The sequence below is a fragment of the Solanum dulcamara genome, chromosome 2 (genome assembly GCF_947179165.1).
Source record: "Solanum dulcamara chromosome 2, daSolDulc1.2, whole genome shotgun sequence".
NCBI classification, from domain to species: domain Eukaryota; kingdom Viridiplantae; phylum Streptophyta; class Magnoliopsida; order Solanales; family Solanaceae; genus Solanum; species Solanum dulcamara.
This window is the reverse complement of record NC_077238.1, coordinates 60,166,510-60,191,051: the sequence shown is the minus strand read 5'-3', so window position 1 is coordinate 60,191,051 and position 24,542 is coordinate 60,166,510. Positions and strand designations below refer to the sequence as shown.

Below are 24,542 nucleotides of genomic sequence, written 5' to 3'. Positions count from 1 at the left end.
ACCAGTAACTTGAGATCTGATACCAATTTGTCATGACTCAACCCACCGATATGTGCAGGCACCTACTCTAACACCTCGATAGAAGAACTCTCAACCCCTTAAACAAACGAACATGTGAAAGTTTGACCAGATGTAGATTAAAAGTCTAAAATAATTAAGAGATCGCTATATGTTAAATTAAAAACTATCCAAGGCATATTACAAGAATATTTTAACATCCCAAGGATACTAGTCTAAACAAGTACAAGAGCATCTAAGAGTAAAATTTATGAATAAAAAAAGACACAACTACCACCATAAGGAAGGAATAGTAGAAGCTTCTGGAGACTCATTTTCATTTTTACCTACGAAACATCACTGACCCTGCAACCAAAATATATAAAGTGACATAAAAAGAGTAGTATCAGTACAAACAACATGCACAGGTAGAAATAATTGGTCTACCCAATTGCCACTATATAATATAAAGAAATCAACAAGAAGAAAACATGTTATTAAGGAAATACAGTGCAAAACCTTTATACACAAACTCTTATCATTCCTATAAACCTTATTAAAGTCGTTCAAGCCTAAATATAATCCCTTCTAGTTGGTCCGTTGCCCAATCTAATATAGATCAAGGCCTAGCCCTTCTATGACATAGAAGTGTTTCCAAACTACAGGTCACTACTGACACTGTCTAACTAGTCTACTACCTTTAGCTTTTACACCAGCACCTAACCGTAGAATAGTTAGCATCTCACTTGAAAGAGGGAAATATTTAGGTGGACTAAGGCTTATATTCTACCCGCACTAGCCTTTTATGGTGGGGTCTAACCCACTTTGGCGTCCTTGCTACAGCGGGATTCCCACCACTAGGAAGGCTTGCCTAAAGATGAATCTCTAAATTCTCTCCCAACCCTCCTTCTTCAGGTCATTATCAATATTTGACTCTAAGTCATCAATTTTACTAGACCACATATTAACTGCTGTCCCCTTGTTTATCCATACCCTTATATCTATGATACAAACACATCTACATATCATAACATAATACGAACAAGCATATAAAAAAGCACATTTCCAATTTATCATTTCAAAGGCAATATACAATTTCATAGTGTAAATCTCAAATAAAATAGTCAATATGGTAACACTTAGACCTTCATCCCTTTCATATCAATTATTATACAATATGGGCATGTTGAATTATAATTGGGTCAGTTTCTCTATCATCACACATATAGTCAAGATCAATTCACAAATGATAGACACATAATGGTTAAATAGTTAGTATATGTCAGAACGTAACACCCAATCAAATATATGTGTCGGAACATGACACCTGATCTAATATATATGTCATATTATGACACCTAATCCAATATCATAATCACAAACACAATCACAGTGTACAACAAATAGTTCATATACTTGCATAATCAATTAACACATTCATTGAATGAAATTGTTCACAAATAGTCATTTCATTAGTTTTATTTTATCTTTCCTTCATTAATAATATTTCATCAAGCCTTCTTTATTCAAGGAATTACTTTTGGTAGAGCATGTTCAAGATTATGGATTTCATACTCTTGGGATTGTAGGATGAGATCTATGGTAATTTTAATGCGACCCTAATTTAAACTCAAGTCTAAAACTAAATGGGAAAAATAAGTTTGACTTAACTTTTTGCTAAGGGCATTATACGACCTTAATTTATAACCAATGCACTTGCAACAAAGTGATTGGTCTCTATCTTCATTGCTTAGGACGAAACTCTGCCTCACCTACTAAGGAATTGATCTTAGTCTTATGACAAATGAGATTCGTATACCCTTTAACACAGAATTTTTTAGTAACGATGGGTTAGGTTGTTAAACAATCTAAATGGAGTAATATATAAAAATATAGAGCTAGGATCTATCAATGCATAAACAATATGAGAATGTGTCGTCAATGTACATATGACAACATCTTGGGATACCTTTTACTCTAGTCGTTCTGTGAGTGCATAAAAGAGGTTTTGGCCACTACTAGAACCCAAGGTTTCTCCCCTACCTCTCCTCCTACAATGACCTTGAGTAGACAATAGACCTAGTCGGGGAGCATAAATTGAGGGTGAAGAGGCTGCTATAGATCCTAAAGGATGAGATGGCGCACCTCTACCTAACCCAAACACTGGCTAATAAAATATCATGTCTTTCCACAATGATAACATGCACCTGAACAGTTTCTACACTACTCGGTGTGAGGCTTACCACACTGTATGCATAGAGTAGAAAGCTATCTTATCTTTGCAGAACACTCTAGTCGACGACCCTTAGGCTGGCCGGAGATCTTCCCCAGACCTGACTAAATATAATGATAAAATTGCTGACCTTACATCTATTTCTTTACACTACATGCTGGCCGAGGCAAATATCGAGGTAATTGGGGTATAAACTCATCCTGTGGCTGCTTATAGGACTGTATAGTACGGGCTCTCTTTCTTTTCTCCCTGTCCCTGTGGGTATCAAAAATCTAATAAGAAAGGTCTTTTGTAATTTTATCGAAATTCTGTATGTGGGAAATATCTACGTCATTCGATAGGGATGCTACCCTACAGTTTCTAATCAGATTATCCACTAAACCATCCATATAATGCTGAACTTTGGCCCTCAGGGTACGGACGATATATGGTGTATACCTCACCTAAGAATTAAATCTATGGATATCATCCCTCACACTCATATCCCCTACCTCAAGCTGATAAACTGGTCAAGATGGGCCTCCCAAACCTCTCATTATAGATAATAGGATAGAAAGTCCTCAGAGAATTCCTCCCACTCTATTGGTGGAACATCAAGTCCTCTCGATCTTTTCTATACCTCATACCATAAGACACCTACATCACATAGCATAAATGAAGCCAACTCCACAACCTCAGTGACAGAGGTATGCATCAGCCTTCATACTTTATACATATGGTCTATAAAGTCCTAGGGATCCTAAGTGGAACTGGATCCCTTAAATAGTAAAGAGGCCAGGTGAAGAAACTCTTGTACCTTCGAGCTTCCTGCCCAATATCTCTAAGAATCTGCTCTCGAATCTAACTGTCTCTAATTCATAGAAACCATCCTAGTCAGCAACTGAACTACCTCCCTCATCCCCTACTTCCTAGTTTTTGGTGGGGGAATAATAGGTATTGTAGGTCCTGTGTTCCTAGATGTCTCGGGTACCCATAGAACTGGTGAGGCTGGGGGTACTATATCTCCCCGGGCTTCAATATTTGCTGGAGAAGATTTTACTATAGGTACTAGAGACTCATAATGTTCCTCCAAGGGAAATCTATTCCTCTAACCCAGTGTGGAATGATTGGTACCTTCCTCTAGATCCATACCTCTCTCTCTATGTGCCATTTCCTAAGTGTAGGTTTCCTGTTAGATAAGAGACATAAAGCATGGTTTAGATTCCAAATATTCTTATAGCTTGGCTCTATAGCACAATTTATTAATTAAAACAAACCTAAACATTCCTAAATGCCTTGTAGCCTTTTGATTATAAGCTTCGTGCACAACACACCCATAAGAAAGACTCTACTAGACACATCTTGTGGACTCCCTGGGATAGGACCTGCTCTGATACCAAGTTTGTCACACTCCAAAATAGAAGAGGTGTGATAGGCACTTAATATTGCACTTGATTGTGTTAGCCAATGAATATACTATCTAACTAAGATGGGGGCGCAAAAGATCGGGCAACACAACATCTAAAATACTAAGCATGGACCGTCAACCTGAATAATAATAATAATTCATATAAGTAAAGAAAGATAAGTCAAAATGATAAAGTACTAGCGATCCGATGAGGCTGCAACTCAAGACATACATGCATACACATATATATACATGTCAAGCCTATGGGTTTGAGACTAAAAGCTGCAAAAAAGAAACCCATAATACTTTGTCCATAATATCCTCTAATAGTGTCATAAACATTATCGAGATAAGGCCCTGGCTATGCCTAAACTATAAAATAAAAGTAAACATCATATGAAATCTCCAAGAAGAGGTGGAGCTTACCAAATCACAGTTGAACCCCAAATCCTAGCAGAGGGGTCGATCAAAATCCGTACCTGGACCTGGTCGATCAAATCACATCAGACTTTGTAGAAAGATATATTAACCCTGAAGATGCTCATAAGGAGATTAAGGTTCTTCACATAATTCTTATATTCGATTCCTTGATAATTAGAAAAAGAAATTATTTACCAAAATTGGGTGTTTTAGTTGTTTAAACATAAAAAATATATTTGTGATTTTTGGAAATCGATGTATTACTTTAAGGTTTTTAAAATCCAATTTAACAAGGAAGAAGGAGTGATCACAAATATAAATGTATTTCATAATAATTTTAAGTCACACCACCCAAAGACAAATAGGAATTCATACATATGGATATATGGTCGAGAAAGCCGACAAAATAACATATATAGATGTCGAATATGCTATTTACCTGAATGAGTGAAATATATACCTAGGAGCATCATGAAAATACTTCAGCTTTGATCCTAATGCTTTTCACAAAACGTCTTTCTAGAAATAGTATAGTAAAATATCACATTTGGCGTTTTAGGAATTTCCCAGAAATTGCGCTAAAAGGAAGGAGAAAGCTTAGTCTTAACATACCATTCCAATGAACGTCAGAGTACCCGTAGTTCCTTCATGAAAGTTTTTCCTTATGTCTAAGTTACACAACCACTATATATGCGTGGCTTATAGGAACCTATAAATAGTTCATAATTGAGCCTAAATGGACAGATTTTCTATTAGATTATAACTTGGAGAAACATCCGTAGAACTTCGTAAAAATAATCATAACGAGTTGCGAGAGGATTACCTTAGCAAACAAAGTGTAAATATTGAAAAATACCACAAACTACAAGTCCTATCTTCCAAAAATAGCTCCAACGCAGCTAATAGAAGGGAAAAACAAATTCCACGCATAGAAATCATGTTTCTAGGCACGGAGGTAAATTTTAATGAGCAAAATCATTAAAAATGAACCTTAATCACTCAATAACACTATGAAACCTTCTCTTCCACTTGCTCATTATTTATGAGTTGAAATGAAATGTTTTGATGGACTAAAACATCCAAATGCCGACTTAACCAAATTTTTGACCGACCCAGTTCGCGACAAAATTTCAACTCAAACAGTCTGTGGTAAAACTATCATAAAATTTTACTTTGATGTCAGTTTGATGTACCATTTTTTATTGCAAACTATACTGGTAGACCTTCGATCTGATAGGTTATGGGCCCCATAACTCTTTATATATTAAGAGAAATGATCTAATTCATTTGACCCAAAGTTTTAAGCAATATAAGAGAAACTTATGATAACATTTATAGATATTTATTTTCCAGCTAGCTTGACTTCAAAACATAAACATACGACCATTGTTATCGTGCAATACCTCATAGGTCATTATTCTTTGCATGATAGATACTCTTAGTCTTATCTCGAAGGTTCAAGTTAATTTATCCCTTTTGGACAGATGGGGTCCTACCGACCATTTCTTTAACCCCGAATCATTGTTTTAAGGGATCCTTTGACCTAAAGCTTTAGTTTAATTTCTTGATATTACCACACATATTTTCTCGATGTGCTATAATAAGTCATATACACCTTTTATAACCACGCCACACTATGTATATTATGCAAGAAAAAATCATGGGGTTTAACACTCAGACTTCACTAAGATACTCTTCAAAAAATATATAGGCTATCCCCATCCCATCAAAATGAGATGTGCTTTTTCCACAATGCACAAAAAATAAATTAAAACAAGAGGTGAAGGCATACATATCGTGCCTAAGTGTCGGCATCGAATAGTGTAGTAGACAGACCCAAATGTGTGGGATTAACGTTATATCCCGGTATCTAAGACTCAACTTGGGTGGAACCCTACAAAATTGGTGTCGAACTCGTAGATGCACTGACAACTTTCAATTGGTCCCTCATATTTCTTAGTCTTTGGTCCTCTAATGGTCGTTAAGTGGAAATCCCAATCTCTTGCTACTTCTTCTTCTGTAGCCTCTCAATTGCATCATTAAAATCATGACTATCTCAACTATGAGCCCACATCCCATGATCTAGCATGGGATCCTCATCAGAAAAAGGATCTACAAAAATAAGATAAGCCTCCAACATAGTTACAGGGAAGGATGGAATGATTGGGGCATGTGTAGTCACCAAATAAGTGATCTCTACAGTTGGGCCACCTCTAACTATAATCGACACCGGTGGGGGCTCTTGTTACAGCCAGTACTATTTTAACATAAATAGATTCCAATAACCCATGAAAAAACTAAGAGAATGCACTACCTAAGGACCCCGAGCGGGAACCTACAAGCCATAAAAGATTCTATGTGTCGCAGGTGGGACTCGTAGGGTCTCCTAAGACTTAGTGAATTTTCAAAAGCCCAGACCAGTACCTATAAGCATGAGTCCTAATATATAATTTCATTATACTTTGATAATTTGAGTTTTGAGATTATGGATTCCTGTTTGCAGTCATTTGAACCCTAGTTTAGTTTTGTATTAATTATTATATGCACTATTTTGAGTTAACTAAAGATTACTTTCTTCGTTGAATTAAGAAAAAGTTTGGGCATGAGTTGAGTATGAGAAATCTCCTAATTATCATTTTGAGCATGATTATAAATATTTTAAACATCTATTTTAGAGATTGAGTTGAGAAGTTAATTATGATGTTAAATGCAATCCATGAGTTGATATTATATCTACTTTTAAAGAGATGCGATGAGTTAAGTTTTGAGCTAAGTCCAAAAGGGAATAAATGAGTTAATTAAGTAAATGCACTCATTTGAGTTATGAGCGTAGCAAAATATATTTTGAGAGTAGTTTTGAGCATCGATTTGGGAAAGTGTATAGAACAACTCGTACCCCATAAACTACGTAACCAGCGTAGGATAGGATTGTACTATTCATTCAAGTGACTCCTCATAGTCCCAAAAGAGGAATTTTATTGGATCTAGAGATCAGTTTGTGTCCCTTACCCTGGCAAGGTATTGGGAGTCTGTGGCAACGAAAACAATTTGTTGTATCATCATTAGCAGAAATACTCCAAAAGTAAAATATTATATTTTTATACACTGAGTTGTATATATTTATGTATACCTTTTAAAACATTGTTGTATATTTGTGCATGCTTTATTGAGTTGAGCTACTTTCAGAGTTGAGTTCCTTGAGTTGAGTTGAGTATGTTTGAGTAATTTCCTTCTCAGCCATTTTACATACCGTACATTCGATGTACTGATGCTATTTGACACTATATTTTTTTATGATACATACATAGGCAATAGAGATCCTCAATAGGCTCATTATTGAGGATCACTTTTCTCCCCATCTTTTGTGAGATCTCTTTACATTTAGAGAAGCTCTTGAGTATCTATATTTTCAATCTTTTTTTAGAAGTTGAGGTAGCCATGGGCCTATCCTTGTATCCATTTTGGAGTCAGTCCTAGAGGCTTTATAGACTAGTCAGACTGTAGCACCCCCCTTTGGAAGGATGACACTTACGAAACAAAAGGTAGTTATTTTTTAAATCACAAATAGTCAACACCATTGCTACTCATATAGAACTTCATAGATAACATGGGTCACATGACAATCCTTTAGAAGAAAATATAAAAAGAAAATTGGGGTGTTACAACTCTCCCCCCCCCCTCCTAAGAAATTTCATCTCGAAATTTACCTTATACTATCCTCAAAACAAATATGGATATTGAATTTGCATATCCTCTTCTCGCTCCCAGGTTGCTTCATTGCCAGAATGATTCCTCCAAAGGACTTTTACTAAAGGAACTTTCTTGTTTCTAAACTCTTTTGTCTCATGGGCTAAGATTTGGATAGGTTCCTCATATATGTCAAGTAAGGACTTATCTCAATGGATTCAACAGGGAGAACCTGAGATGGATCGGAGTGATATCTTCTAAGCATAGAAATATGGAAGTCATTGTGGATTATGTCTAACTCCGGTGGAAGAGCCAATTTATATGCAACTGGACCAACTCTCTCAAGTACTTCATATGGTCCAACAAAACGAAGATAAGGTAAAATTCATCAAGGATCATCTAAAAATTGCTTCAGATAGACAAAAGTCTTATGCTGATCTTAAAAGGCGTGAAATTGAGTATCATGTAGGAGATAAGGTCTTTTTAAGGGTTTCTCCATGAAAATCTTACACTTGTAGCACCCCCCTTTAGGAGGATGCCACTTACGAAACAAAAGGTAGTTTTTTTTTTAAATAAAAAATAGTCAACACCATTGCTACTCACATAGAACTTCATAGATAACATGGATCACATGACAATCTTTTAGATAAAAACATAAAAAGAAAATTAGGGTGTTACACACACAGTTTTGAGTCTAATCAGTTTATTCTTCTGATTTCATGTTTTAAAAACATTTTCATTTATTATATTCAAAATATGTTGAGATTTTATTATGAAAAGTGCATTTTATAAAATGCATGCCCATTGTGAGTTCTATGTTTATGAATTAAAGTCTTTTGTTTTGTGAGTTAACCTGGTTAAGGGTTCGCTTGTGAACCAAAAATGGTTTCTAAGTGTCGGCTATGCCTAGGATGTAGACTCGAGGTATAAAAAACTTAGTATCAAAGAACAGAGTTCAAGATTCCTAGGGTATCTATAAAGCCGAGCTTAGTAGAGTCATTATTAGTGTGAAAACCACATCTATCATATGGAGGCTATAGGACTTTTAGGAATTATTTCACTTCTTTTACACTCCACTTCATGATATAGATTTTAACTCTATGAAGTATTCTTCTAATTCACGCATTTAACAATTTTACATCATGCCTTCCAAAAGAATTTTGAGCGAGAGGAACATCACCAAGAAAGAGATTCCACAACAATCTATAATGCACACTCGAAACTGAGCCCGAGCAGGTGAAAATGAGAATAAGATAAGGGAAGCTATCTCTATGCTCACCCATTTGATCGCTGAATAGTCTGGTTGTTGAGCACCCTTGTTTCGAGCATTAGTTCTAAAGAGACGTTTACTGCTACAAGGATCCAAGATTTTCTAAGGATGAACCACCGATCTTCATTAAATCTAGAGTTGGGAGGACCTTCAAAACTTCTTTGATGACATATGGAATATCCCAAAGGCAATTCATGCTACTGAGATAAAGGGAGTTGAAATTATCTCCTATTAGCTAAAGGATGTTGTTAATGTATGGTATAACCAGTGTGAGAAAGGTTGAGGTGAAGATGTTGAGCCTGCATTTTGGGATGAGTTTGAAAATACATTCCTAGACCATTTTATTTTGTGAGAGATGGGAGAAGTGAAAGTTGAGGAATTTGTGAATTTGAAGAAGGAGGGAATGACTGTCAAGGATCATAACTATGTGTCTGGATTGAATAGACATCTGAAGAAGGAGTGTCAGGTAGCCTTGTTAATTTCCGATATGGGATACCTGCAGATTCATAGTGTATTCTCAACAAGTTGAAAAGAATAAGAAAAAGGTTAGAGAGGAGCACCAAAGCAAGAAGGCAAAATCCACAAGCAATGAGGGAAACCATCAGAAAAGTGGTAATGAAAACCATTTCTTCTTTTAGAAAATGTCTTCTGATTATGCACCATCTTCAGAGAAGTGTACCTGTAGACAACAACATGAGTGACCAGAGGTCTCAAAGCAACTAATACTTTAGAGTTGAAGGCTCTCAGTCTCAAAGTAGTATGGTCTAGACTTCTTTACACAAACTGCCTTGTAGTAAGTGTGGTAGGCTATATTTGGGAGAGGGCCGAGATGACACTAATGATTGTTAAAAGTATGGTTAGATTGGTCACTTCATGAGGGAATTCCCATCAGATAAACGGGGTAATAGGGTCAAAAAAGCACAATCTTCTTTGGTAGTGCTGCTAAACATAGGTAATTAGAGAGGTTCTAATTTAGGAGTAGGCTGAGTTTGAAACCGTTTGTATGCTATGGCTAATTGATATGACCAAGAGAAATTAACAAATACTATCACTGGTATGCTTCGAGTCTTTTCTGTTGATGTATAAGCATTAGTTGATTCAGGTATTACTTTGTCTTTTATGACTCCTTATGTAGCCTTTAAGTCTCAGATTATTCCTGAATGACTCTTTGAGGCTTTTAGTGTTTCTACTTCTAGATTTGAGTCTATTCTAGCTACATGAGTCTACTTAGATTGAACTATCTCTATCTCTAAAAAGAATGCATCTGCAGACATAGTTAGTTAGACATGGTTGACTTTGATGTCATTCTTGGCATGTAGTGTCTTTATTCTTTTTAGGCCTTATTCAATTATAGAACTCGAGTTGTCAAGTTTCAGTTTCCAAATGAGCCAGTCATTGAGTAGAAAGGTAGCCCAGCTTTGCCTAAGAGTTGATTTATTTCATACCTTAAGGCTAGAAAGATAGTCTCTAAGGGGTTTATGTCACACCTTGGGAGGGTACCCTAGACGTGGCTGGCACTCGAAAGTTATTTCTGGCCTTCAAGCGAACCACTTGGTCCAGTTACACTTTCATTCAATCACATTCTATTAGCAGAAGATTCTATTATGGGCTACTAACCATAATATAAGACAAAGGTCAAACAACTATCAAATCAATAATCAGCTAGAATAAAGCTAGTCAAAACGGACAGTTCAACATTTCCACACTCTAGTCTATGAAGCCTTTATCAACAATTCAAAGGTGCCAATGACAAGTCCATAGCTACCAAAAATCAAAATAAGGGAAAAACAAATCACAACTACAAAGATAAATCTCAGTATCCTCCGAAATATGGAGGACTCACTAACTAGCTGGAAGTAAGTTGATCTTCAATGGTGCGTCGGTTGATGATCTCTAGTACTTGTCTCTGCATCATGAAATGATACAGGTTAAATAGCGTTAGTACATGGAATGTACGAGTATGGAAAATGGCCGAATAAAATAACATCAGAAAGAATCGAACCAATTCAGAATCTCAACTCAAAAAGAAGAACAACTCAATCAAGTGTCCTAAGTCTAAACAAGAATATGGTTTAGACGGGACCATTCGCACACAATTCAACTCAATCCGACTTAGAGTACTATCAAGACCTATATGGGAGTTTCTCTTATCTGACAAACATCACTTATGAGCCAGTGATAGTACAACAAGCCAATGTTGTTGCCGCATCCGTTCATACTTTGCCAGGGTATGAATGAATCAACCAATCATGGATCCAATCCAACCAAGTCTTATAATGTCAGGACAATAATTTTGGGGAAGCATCCGGCTTTAACGGTTCAATCCCCTCCTACGTTTGGTGACGTAGTTATTGGGTTCGAGTTATTACTTACTCTTACTCAATTCGATGCTCGATACTTCTCCCAAGACTCAATGCTCATAAAACTCCATCCAATCAACTCAATCAAATCATACCGACAAGTCTCATTTAGGACCTTGTCAACTCATCAACTCTATCACAATCAAACCTCTCCCAATCTTACTATTCGATCAATCCTAATCATAACTTTCAAGAGTAGATTTAATATGCATTTATAACAACATATAAACCTATCCAATCGTTCCTCTTGTCATTTAAAAAATCTTTTGGGACTCATCACAACTCCAAGGTTTTAAATCAACAATTCAAGATAAGCAACATATTTAAGAAAATTAACATTCTTTATCATAATCAACATAGTTAAGAAATTAACAATATATGTTCGACCTCTCATCTCAATCAACTCATACCAACATGTAGCACATCACTTTCTTCACTCCACAATATCAATATAATAGAAATTAGGATAATAGATGAAAAGGACCTATTTGGACCTAACTCTATCAATAAACTTCATTCTTATTAACAATAAATCTCAATGAAGATGTAGGGCACATGGGTGGACTCAATCCATGCTTTGAGTAGCCTTACATACCTTAGTGAAGACTTTGAAGAAAACCTTGATATTGGGTCTTCAATGGAAAGCTTGAATCTTAGAGTTCTTGAAGGCAATCCTTGTTGGAAAAGGATTTGAAGGAGAAGAGAGGGAATTTTCTAGGGCTTGTAGAGAGAGAGAGGAACTAAAAAAAATGGTCCAAAACGTTTAAGGCTTGAGTATATATAATTTGGGGAAATGCCCAATTTGCACTTTCTTCAAAAATCTGGAAAAATGGCTAAAACACTCTTGGCGCGATAGTGGCGCATCGCGCCACTGCAGCACCAAGTCTATTATAGGCTTAAAACCTGCACATCTGATAGTGGCACATCGTGTTAAAGACCAAACTACTGAGGTTGTTTAATGGCGCTGTAGTGGTGTGTCGCGCCCTTACAGTGCCAAGCCTATATTTTATGGGTTCTGGAAAATAGGCTTGAAAACCCTGCATATCTCCTTGTGGCATACCGTGTCAGGGACCAAACTACTGAGACTTGTTACTGGCGCGATAGTGGCGCATTGCGCCACTGCGGCACGAAGCCTAGGTTTCCAGCAGTTTCCACCCAGGCCTAAAATTCTTGCAGTACTAGTCCGTCATAAGAGAGTTATAACTTTTGACTCTGAACTCCAAAATTCACAATCTTGGCAGCGATGGAAAGAAGACTCGAAGACCTTTAATTTAATAGGTCATGGGCCACCCAGATCATCATATTTGAAAATATATGGTCGCTAGAAGTCGACCCTTTTTATGGACTCATTCTAAAACTTAGCCAAGATGAATTCTTTGGACTTAGCTTAGTTCTAGGGATCCTTTGTGACCCCATATCACCCCTAACACTCTTCAATTACTTGGGAACACATCCTACTCATGCACACACTTCACAATAGTCGGGTTCGATCCTATATGTATATAAAAAAGAGTCTGAATCTTAGTGAAGAATTTTGGAGGGGTATTACATTATCTTCCCCTTGGGATCATTCATCTTCGAATAACGAGTAAACCAAGGATGGACTCGGGGTACAAATCACAATCAGAATTCAGTCATACAACCAATCAGATTCTCAAAGTAATTACTATCAAAACTCAAAATGCACAAATGAATTCAAGTCAAGAAAATGGACATTACCTTCAACTTTCTCATCGGTAGGCATAAATAGATGCGGGTATTTAGCTTTCATATCTTCCTCCGCCTCCCATGTGGCTTCCTCAACAAATTGATTTCTCCACAGGACTTTGACTGAGGCGATCTCTTTGTTACTCAATTTGTGAATTTGGCGATCAAGAATTTGGATCGGAACCTCTTCATAGGACAAGCTATCCTTAACTCCAATACTATCAATGGGGACTACTAACGAGGGATCGCCCAAGCACTTTTTCAACATCGAGACGTGGAATACCGGGTGAATGGTGGCTAGCTCTGAGGGTAACTCCAATTCATAAGTGACACTCCTTATCCTACTCACAACCTGGTAAGGACTAATGTATCGAGGACTAAGCTTTCCCTTCCTTCCAAACCTCATGACGCCCTTCATGGGTGACACTTTCAAGTACACCTAATCATCCACCTCAAACTCTAAGTCTCTCCTTCTCACGTCGGTGTAAGAATTTTGACGGCTTTGGGCTGTCTTTAGCCTATCTTGAATAACTCTCACCTTCTCCATAGCTTGGTAAACAAAATCCAACCCAATCAACTCAGCTTCACTAACTTCAAACCACTCAATTGGTGATCTATACCTCCTCCCATACAAAGCTTCATAAGGAGCCATTTGAATGTTCGCATGATAGCTATTAGTATATGCAAACTCTATAAGATGTAAGTGATCATCCTAATTTCCTTTGAAGTCAAGTACACATGCCCTCAACATATCCTCCAATGTCTAGATGGTACGCTCCGCTTGGCTATCTGTTTGGGGATGAAACACCGTACTAAGGTTCACCTTTGAACCCAGTCCCTTCCGAAAGGATCTCCAAAATTGGGAAGTGAACTGAGCTCCTCTGTCTGAGATAATAGACAAGGGGACCCCATGCAATCTGACGATCTCCTAAATGTATAATTTTGCATAATCTTCTACGGTGTCAGTAGTCTTAACTGCCAAGAAGTGAGCTGATTTTGTCATTCTATCCACAATCACCCAAATCGAATCATGCTGCTTTCGGGACCTCAGCAAACCCATAATAAAGTCCATGTTGATTATTTCCCACTTCCATTCTAGAATCTCTATATTTTGAGCTAACCCACATGGCCTTTAATGTTCAACTTTAACCTGTTAGCAATTTGAACACTTGGAAACAAATTCCGCAATATCTCTCTTCATTCTATTCCACCAATAAACTTCCCTCACGTCATGTTACATCTTTGTAGAGCCAGGATGAATAGAGTATCTGGAACTATGCACTTCGTCCATAATCCTTTCCCGAACATCATCGACGTCTGGTACACACAATCTATTTTGGTACTTCAACACACCATCTCCCCCCTTTGGTAAAGACCATCACCTCTTGCTTGTGAACAACTTCCTTCAACTGGAGAAGGATGGGATCTTGGTCTTGCTTCCCATCCTGAACATTAACTCCACCTTCATTATTCTCTCCAAGACGAACTCCCAATCGGGCTAATTTGTGCACCTCTTTTTCTAATTCTTTCCTTCCATTCTCTATATGGGCAGTGCTACCCATTGACAACCTGCTAAGAGCATCATCAACAACGTTAGCTTTACCTGGATAGTAGAGGATGCTCATATCATAGTCTTTGAGTAGCTCGAGCCATCTTCTTTGCCTCAGATTGAGTTCCTTTTGGCTAAAGACGTATTGTAAACTTTTATGATCGGTGAACACATCAACATATACTCCATACAAGTAGTGGCGCTAAATTTTAAGGGCAAATACCACAGCTGCCAGCTCAAGGTCATGAGTTGGGTAATTTCTCTCATGAACCTTAAGCTGTCTTGAAACATAGGCTATTACTTTTCCCCTCTGCATCAACACACAGCCCAAACCAACTCTAGACACATCACAATAGATCACAAAATCCTCTGTCCCATCGGGCAAAGTTAAAACAAGAGCAGTGGTTAGCTTGGTCTTCAATTTTTGGAAACTCTTCTCACACGCATCGGACCATTAGAACTTAGCCTTCATTTGGGTCAGCTTGGTCAATGGTGATGATATGGATGAGAATCCCTCTACAAACCTTCGATAATAGCCAGCCAAACCTAAGAAGCTTCTTATCTTTGTCGGGGATGTGGGTTGGGGCCAATTTCTTACTGCCTCAATCTTCTAAGCTTCAACCTGAATACTATTTCTAGATACAATGTGGCCTAGAAAAGCCACTTATGCAAGCCAAAATTCACATTTGGAGAACTTTGCATATAATAACTAGTCTTTTAAAGTTTGCAAGACTACTCTAAGATGATAGGCGTGCTCCTCCTAATTATTGGAGTAAACCAAAATATCATCTATGAATACAATCATAAACATATCAAGATATGGTTTAAATACTCGGTTCATAAGATCCATGAAAGATGCGGGGGCATTAGTCAACCCAAAGGACATAACCAAGAATTCAAAGTGGCCATAACGGGTCCAAAAAGCTGTCTTTGGGATATCACACTCCCTCACCTTCAACTATTGGTAGCCCGATCTTAGATCTATCTTTGAGAAACAAGTGGCACCCTAAAGTTGATCAAATAAGTCATCTATTCTAGGGAGAGGGTATTTATTCTTTATGGTGACCTTGTTCAGCTGCCTGTAATCAATACACATTCTAAGGGACCCATCTTTCTTTCGCACGAATAGGACGGGAGCACACCATGGTGAGACACTCGGCCTAATGAATCCCTTATCTAACAAGTCTTTCAACTGTTCTTTCAACTCAGCCGGAGCTATTCTATATGGAAGTATAGAGATAGGCTGGGTATCAGGAAGAACATCAATTCCAAAGTCGATCTTCTTATCAGGAAGGACTCCGAGCAGGTCTTCAGGAAAAACTTTAGGAAACTCATTGACAATCAGAACCGACTGAAGGGATAAAGACTCAACCTTGTCATCTTTCACTCGAACAATGTGATAAATACACCCTTTTGAGATTAGCTTTCTAGCCCTAAAATATGAAATAAACTTACCCTTAGGCACGATAGGACTACCCTTCCACTTTATGATAGCCTCATTTGGGAATTTGAACTTGACAATCTGAGTCCTACAATCAATAAAGGCATAACAAACATAAAGCTAGTCCATACCAAGGATCACATCAATGTAAACCATGTCCAACTCAACTAAGTCAGCCAAAGTATCCCTGTGATGAATTGACATAGTGCAATCTCTATAGACTTTCTCATCTATGATAGAATCACCGATAAGAGTAGCTACGCAGAAAGGCTCACGAAGACATTCAAGAATTCTATTGAATTTACTTGCCATGTAAGGAGTCACAAAATATAGTGTGGCTACCGGATCCATCAAAATATAACAATTAAGTGAAAAGACTCGAATTATACCCATCACAACGTTTGGGGAGTCCTCCTAATCTTGGCGACTACCCATGGCATATAAACGGTTTGTACCTCCACTCGTACCTGAAGTAGTGCCCCTCTAATTACCTCTAGCTGGTGGTGCGGTGGTAGTATAGTGGACTCTATTCCCCTATATTGGACACTCCTTCTGAAAATGGTCCATTTGGCCACATTTATAACAACCAACCCTTCCCTCTCTGCACTCCCCCAAGTGGAGCTTACTACACTTACCGCATGGTGGCTTTCCTTGCGAACCTTGACCCATGCTAGCCTGGGATTGAGAACCCTGGGGTCTAAAATTCTGGCGACTCTTTCCCTGCCGATCATACCTATTATGTGGCATAGGTGCACTGGCGGTAGATGGGGCATAGTTGGAAGGCCTCTTCTGGAAGAAGGATCTGTTGCCCTTGTTTTGCCTCTGTTCATTCTCATGCCCCACTGATTTTGCCTTCTTGCTTAGATGCTCCTCTCTGTCTTTCCTCTTCTCATCCTCCACCTGTTGAGCATACACCATTAATCTTGAAATATCCATGTCGGAGATTAACAATGCCACCTTGCACTCCTTCTTCACATGTCTTTCCAAACTGAAGACAAATTTCCTCATCTTCGACCTCATATCATGGATCATCTCTGGAGCATATCTAGATAGCTGGATGAACTTTAGACTATACTCCTTAACGGTCATACATTCTTGTTTCAGATTCACAAACTCTTCCACCTTCGCTTCCCTCAATTCTTTGGGAAAGAAATGGTCAAGAAAGGCTCCCTCAAATTCATCCCACATAGTAGGTTCAGCATTCTCACCTCTACCTTGTTCCCATTGGTTATACCAAATGTTTGCCACATTTTTTAGTTGATAAGATACCAACCCAACTGCTTCGATCTCCATAGTATGTATAGCTTTCAGGATCTTCCACATCTTATCGATAAAATTCTGGGGTCTTCATCAACCTTAGAACCCATGAATGCCGATGGATTCATTCTCAGAAAGTCTCTAATTCTGGTGGCAGCAGACGGCTCTTGGGAACTAGAGCTAAGAGTTGGCAAACTCTGGTTACCATTTTGGACAGCCACTAGTTAAGTGAGTATAGCAATCGCTCCTTGAAAATCTGCTTCCAAAGTTGGTGCTGGCGGAGTAGTAGGCACTTGAGGTGCCTCTGTATACCTCGCAGGTCGGCCCCTAGCCCTTGATGGGCATACCTCTGACTATGACATCTCTGCGTTATCAGCATTCCTCTGGCTAGAAGTACGTTTAGGAGGCATTATCTGTAACGTATAAATGCACGAATTAGAAAGGAAGTTTTATAGAGTTTAACTCTATCTCACAAATTTAGAGTATGAAAGAAGTGAAACAATTCTTAATGTCTTATAGCCTCCTGATTATAAGTGTGGTGCACAACACACCCATAAGCAAGACTCTACTAGACACGGCTTCATAGACTCCTTATAACTCTTGAACTCTGTGCTCTGATACCATATTTGTCATGCCCCGGGAGGGTACCCTAGACATGGCCGGCACTCGAAAGCCATTTTTGGCCTTCAAGCAAACTTCTTGGTCCAGTCATACTTTCATTCAATCACATTCTATTACCGGAAGACTCTATTATAGTCTACTAACCATAATATAAGGCCAAAGGACAAACAACTATCAAATTAATAATCAGCTAGAATAAAGCTAGTCAAAACGGACAGTTGAACACTTCCACACTCTAGTCTATGAAGCCTCTATCAATAATCCAAAGGTGCCAATGACAAGTCTATTGCTACCAAAAATCAAAATAAGGGAAAAACAAATAACAACTACAAAGATAAATCTCGGTATCCTCCGAAATAGGGAGGACTCACCAACTAGCTGGAAGTAAGTCGATCTTCAACGGTGCACCGGTTGATGATCTCTAGTACTTGTCTCTGCATCATAAAATGATGCAGGCCAAATGGCATTAGTACATGGAATGTATGAGTATGTAAAATGGCCGAATGAAATAACATTAGAAAAAATCCAACCAATTCGGAATCTCAACTCAGAAAGAAGAACAACTCAATCAAGTGTCCTAAGTCTAAATAAGAATATGGTTTAGATGGGACCATTCGCACACAATTCAACTCAATCCGACTCAGAGTACTATTAAGACCTATATGGGAGTTTTTCTTATCCGACAACCATCACTTATGAGCCAGTGATAGTACAACAAACCGACGTTGTTGCTGCGTCCGTTCATACTTTGCCAGGGTATGAATGAATCAACCAATCATGGATCTAATCCAACCAAGTCCTATAATGTCAGGACAATAATTATGGGGAAGTATCCGGCTATAACGGTTTAATTCCCTCCTACGTTTGGCGACGTAGTTATTGGGTTCGAGTTATTACTCACTCTTACCCAATTCGGTGCTCGATACTCCTCCCAAGACTCAATGCTCATAAAACTCCATCCAATCAACTCAATCAAATCATACCGACAAGTCTCATTTAGGACCTTGTCAACTCATCAACTCTATCACAATCAAACCTCTCCCAATCTTACTATTCGATCAATCCCAATCATAACTTTCAAGAATAGATTTAATATGCATTTATAACAACATACAAACCTGTCCAATCGTTCCTCTTGTCATTTAACAAATCTTTTGGGACTCATCACAACTCCAAGATTTTAAATCAACAATTCAAGATAAGAAATATCTTTAAGAAAATTAACATTCTTTATCATAATCAACATAGTTAAGAAATTAACAATATATGTTTGACCTCTCATCTCAATTAACTCGTACCAATATGTAGCATATCACTTTCTTGACTCCACAACATCAACATAATAGAAATTAGGGTAATAGATGAAAATGACCTATTTGGACCTAACTCTATTAATAAACTTCATTCTTATGAACAATAAATATCAACGAAGATGTAGGGCACATGGGTGGACTCAACCCATGCTTTGAGTAGCCTTACATACCTTAGTGAAGATTTTGAAGAAAACCTTGATATTTGGTCTTCAATGGAAAGCTTGAATCTTGGAGTTCTTGAAGGTAATCCTTGTTGGAAAAGGATTTGAAGGAGAAGAGAGGGAATTTTCTAGGGCTTTTAGAGAGAGAGAGGAACTGAAAATAAATGGTCCAAAAATGTTCAAGGCTTGAGTATATATAATTTGGGGAAATTCCCAATTTGCCCTTTCTTCAAAAATCTGGAAAAACGGCTAAAACACTCTTGGAGCGTCGCGCCAAAGACCAAACTACTGAGGTTGTTTTATGGCGCTATAGTGGAGCATCGCGCCCTTACAGCGCCAAGCCTATATTTTCTTGGTTCTGGAAAATAGGCTTGAAAACCCTGTATATCTCCTAGTGGTGCACCGCGCCAGGGACCAAACTACTGAGGCTTATTCCTGGAGCGATAGTGGTGTATCGCGCCACTGCGGCGCCAAGCCCAGGTTTCCAGTAGTTGTCGCCCAGGCCTGAAATTCCTGCAGTACTAGTCCGTCATAAGAGAGTTATAACTTTTGACTCTGAACTCCAAAATTCACAATCTTGGCTGCGATGGAAAAAAGACTCAAAGACCTTTAATTTAATAGTTCATGGGCCACCTAGATCGTCATATTTCAAAAGATATGGTCGCTAGAAGTCGACCCCTTCTACGGACTCATTCTAAAACTTAGCCAAGATGAATTCTTTGGACTTAGCTTGGTTCTAGGGATCCTTTGTGACCCCACATCACCCCTAACACTCTTCAATTACTTGGGAACTCATCCTACTCATGCATACACTTCACAATAGTTGGGTTCGATCCTACACGTATACAAAGAAGGGTCCGAATCTTAGTGAAGAATTTTGGGAGGGTGTTACAGTTTATCTACCACATTATTCTAGTTAGAGATAATAGTTTAGAGACACTATCCCTTATGTTAATTCTAGTTGAGAGTGAGTTTTCTAAAGTCTTTTCCAAGGATTTACCTGGAGTCCTTCATGATAGATAGATAGACTTTAGTATAGACGTTTGTCCCGATACTCAGCGTATTTCTATTTCTTTATATAGAATGGCTCTCGCTAAGTTAAAAGAGTAGTTGAGCGATATCTTAGATAAGGGATTCATTAGGCCGAGTGTGTCACCTTAGGACACTCTTATCCTTTTTGTGCAAAAGAAAAATATCACTTTAAGGATGTATATTGATTATCGTTAGTTGAATAAGATTACTATAAAGAATAATTACCCTCTTTTGATTATTGGTGATCTTTCTCGACCAACTTTAGGGTGACACTTGTTTCTCAGAGATAGACATCATAGCAGGCTATCATTAGTTAAAAGTAAGAGAGAGTGATATTTTCAAGATAGCCTTTAGAACCAAATATGGTCACTACAAGTTACTAGTTATGTCCTTCGATTTTACTAACGCTCTTGCAACATTTATGGACCTCATGAATAGAGTGTTTAAGAAGTATCTAAACATGTTTGTTATCATGTTTATTGGCGACATTCTTCTTTATTTGAGAAATAAGGAGGAGCATCCTAACCATCTCATAGTTGTATGATAAGTTTTCGAAGTGTGAGTTCTGGCTTGCATCTGTTGCATTCCTAGGCCATATTATTTCTTGTGATAGTATTCGAGTAGATCGACAGAAAATTGAGGTAGTAAAGAACTAGACAAGACCTACGTCATCGATAGACATAAGAAGTTTCTTAGGTTTAGGTGGTAATTATAAAAGGTTTATTGAGGGATTTTCATCCATATAGTCTCCATTGACTAATTTGACTGAGAATAAGACTAATTTTTAATGGTTAGATACGTATGAGAAGAGTTTTTAGGAATTTAAAATGAGATTGACTACTGCTCTAATTTGTCCCTACTCGAGGGAATAGATGGCTTCAGAATTTATTGTGATGCATCCTGAGTTGGAATGGTTGTGTTTTGATGTATAACAACAAAGTCATAGCTTATGATTCTAGAAAACTTAAGATCCACAAGAGGAATTATCCGACTCATGATCTAGAGTTGGCAACAAAAGTATTTGCTCTCAAGATTTGGCATTATTATCTTTATGGCATGCATGTAGATGTGTTCACTAATCACAAAAGCTTTCAATATGTGTTTAGTAAGAAAGCGCTCAACCTGAGGCAGAGGAAATGACTAAAGTTGCTCAAACATTATGATATGAGTATCCTCTACCATCCAGGTAAAACTTATGTTTTTTTCAAATGCTCTTAGCAAGTTATCCATTGGGAGTACACTCATGTTGATGAAGATAATAAAGAATTGGTAAAGAAGGTATATAGAATTACAGGCTTAGAAGTTTGTCTCATGGACTCTGATGAGGGAGTTTTTCAGTTTTCAGAATAGGTCTAAGTCTTCATTAGTTGTTGAGGTGAAGGAAAAGCAAGACCAATACTTTATTCTACTTTTGCTGAAAGAAGATGTTCATAAATAGAATGTGATGCTTTTTGCCAAAGGGGGGATGGAGTGTAGAGATATCAAGGAAGACTGTGTATTCCAAGTGTTGATGGTCTTCAAGGTAGAATCATGTCAGAGGGCCATAGCTATAGATATTCCATTCATCCAGGCTTTACCAAAATGTACCATGATTTGAGAGAATTCTATTGGTGGAATGGTATAAACAGAGGTATTGCAGATTTTATGTCCAAGTGCCCAAGTTTCCAACAAGTAAAAGTTGAGCATCAAAGGTCTTGTGGTGTAGATAAAAATATATAGTTGCCAAAGTGGAAGTAGGAGATGATTAATATGGACATTTTTACAGGTTTACTGCAGGATCATAGACAATATGATTAGATTTGGATGATTGTGGATAGGATGACCAAATCAGCCCACTTCTTTCCCGTTAAGACTACAGATTCAGCTGAGGATTATGCAAGGTTGTATATTTGAGAGATAGTTTAACTTCATAGAGGTCCCTTGTCTATGATTTGAGATAGAGGTACTTAATTCACTACATATTTTTGAAAGTCATTTATGAAAGGTTTGGGTTCGAAGGTGAATCTTAGTACCACTTTCCATCCTCAGATAAATGGTCAAGTAGAGCATACAATTTAGACTTTTGAGGATATGTTAAGAAACTGTGTTATCGACTTCAAAGGTAATTGGGATAAACACTTCCCACTTATTGAGTTTTCTTATAATAATATCTTTTATTCAAGTATTTAGATGGCTCCATATGAGGCTCTTTATGGGAAGAGATGTACATCGCCAATTGGTTGGTTTGAAGTTGGTGAAGTTGAATTGATAGAACCAGAATAAGTTTATTAAGCTATGGAGAAAGTGAAATTATTCAAGAAAGGTTGAAGATTGCACAAAGCTATCAAAAGTCCTATTCTTCTATTAGGGGAGACACATGGAGTTTGAGGTAAATGATTGGGTGTATCTGAAAGCTTCGCCCATGAAAGGTGTCATGGATTTGGGAAGAAAGGAAAGTTGAGTCCCCAATACATTGGTCCTTACAATATTATCAAGAGAGTTGGTGATGTTACTAATGAGTAATAACTTTCTTCAGAGTTAGATGTCGTTCATCCAATGTTCCATAAATCCATACTTAAGAAATTCTTGGGAGATCCATCACTCATTGTTCCTACAGAAAGAATTGGAGTGAAAGATAGCTTGTCCTATGAGGAGATTTCTGTCAAAATTCATGAACATCAGGATTGTAAATTTAGGACCAAAGAGGTTTCTTCATTCAAAGTCTTGTGGAGAAATTAATTTGTTGAGGAGGCTAGGGGGAGTTGAGGAGGATATGAAAGCTAAGTACCCACATTTATTCGTTCCTCCTAGTGTCCATGTTGAAGGTATTATTCCTATCCTTATCTTTGAGTTAGTACCTTTTTTAGTTTGAGAAATTGAGTGAGTTATTCTTGAGTTTGAGTCTTTAAGTCCTTTCATTTCATTCATACCATGAGTAAACTATTATCTTGGTCATCATTCGAGGATGAATGATCCTAAGAGAGAGGTATTGTAACACCCCATATTATTTTACCCTAGATAAATTCAGAGAACCCAAAAAAAACTAAGAGAGTACACTACCCAGGGACCACAAGTGGGAATTTATGACACTTAGGAGATCCTACGAGTCATAGGTGGGACTCATAAGGGCCCCCAAGACTTGGTGAAATTTTCAATAGTCTAGACTAGTCCATACAATTGAGAGTTACAAGTCGTCGAAAGTCTTACGACCTGTAGGGTCATTCATAAACTTAGGTGTCACATTCTAGTAGCTACTGGAATGTGCAAAAGTTTCCACAAGTGGGTCTTACGACCCGAAGTAGGTACAAATCATAGAAGGGGGTCCGTATACCCTAAGACCAATTCCTAGTCAAAATCCAGGAGTGATCCACCACGACCTGTCAACAAGTCTATGACCCATAGAATCTTGGTCATAGAACAACCAAACCAATTTATTTGAGGTCCAAAATTGGACCCCAGTTCCTATGAGAGGGACCCTATGGTCGGTAGGAGTTCCTACGATTCTTAAGAAGGGGCCCGTAGAGGCCAGAAATAATTTTAAGTGGGGGCATTCTAGTCTTTTTCCCATCTTTCCCAATCTAAATCTAAGCTATTTTGGGACTAAAATTAGTTCCTTATCCATAACCAATGGGGGTTTCTCTCATTACTAAGAATATTTTGAGAGAAAGAATTGGATAGAAGGAGAAGAGCTAGGGTTTAAGAGTTTCTAGAAAGATCATCAAATTTCGTTTAGATAATCTTCTTTCTAGGTAAGTAAGGCTATCCTAACTTTGGAATAAGTTCATCCTCATGCCCTACATCTTCATACAGTCAAGTTGATTTATGAGTTTCAATTTCAATTCGGATAAAGTGAATTCTTTAGTATCTATATAATTTCTTATAGAGTCCTAGTATATTATTTTGATTATACTTTGATGAGTTGAGCTTTTGAGATTATGGATTCGTGTTTGCATTCACATGAACCCTAGTTGAGTTTTGCATTAATTGTTTTATGCATTCTTTTGAGTTAAAGAACGATTACTTTTATCATTTAATTGAGAAAGAGTTTGAGCATGAATTGAGTTTGAGAACTCTTTTAATTATCATTTTGGGCACGAGTAGAAATATTTTAAACATCTATTTTTGAGA

The 24,542-nt window shown here is 37.7% G+C and overlaps 1 long non-coding RNA gene across 1 annotated transcript in view; it reads right to left on the bottom strand.

The window, feature by feature from the left end:
- Nucleotides 1-224: 224 nt before the first annotated feature.
- The window catches only part of LOC129876274 (uncharacterized), a 100,433-nt gene continuing 76,115 nt past the window's right edge, over nt 225-24,542 (bottom strand). Inside the window, exons 5-6 of the long non-coding RNA XR_008763350.1 lie at nt 4,044-4,102; nt 225-363 (exon numbers count right to left, since the gene is read on the bottom strand). This is a non-coding gene — a long non-coding RNA (uncharacterized LOC129876274). The remainder of the gene's footprint in view (nt 364-4,043; nt 4,103-24,542) is intronic.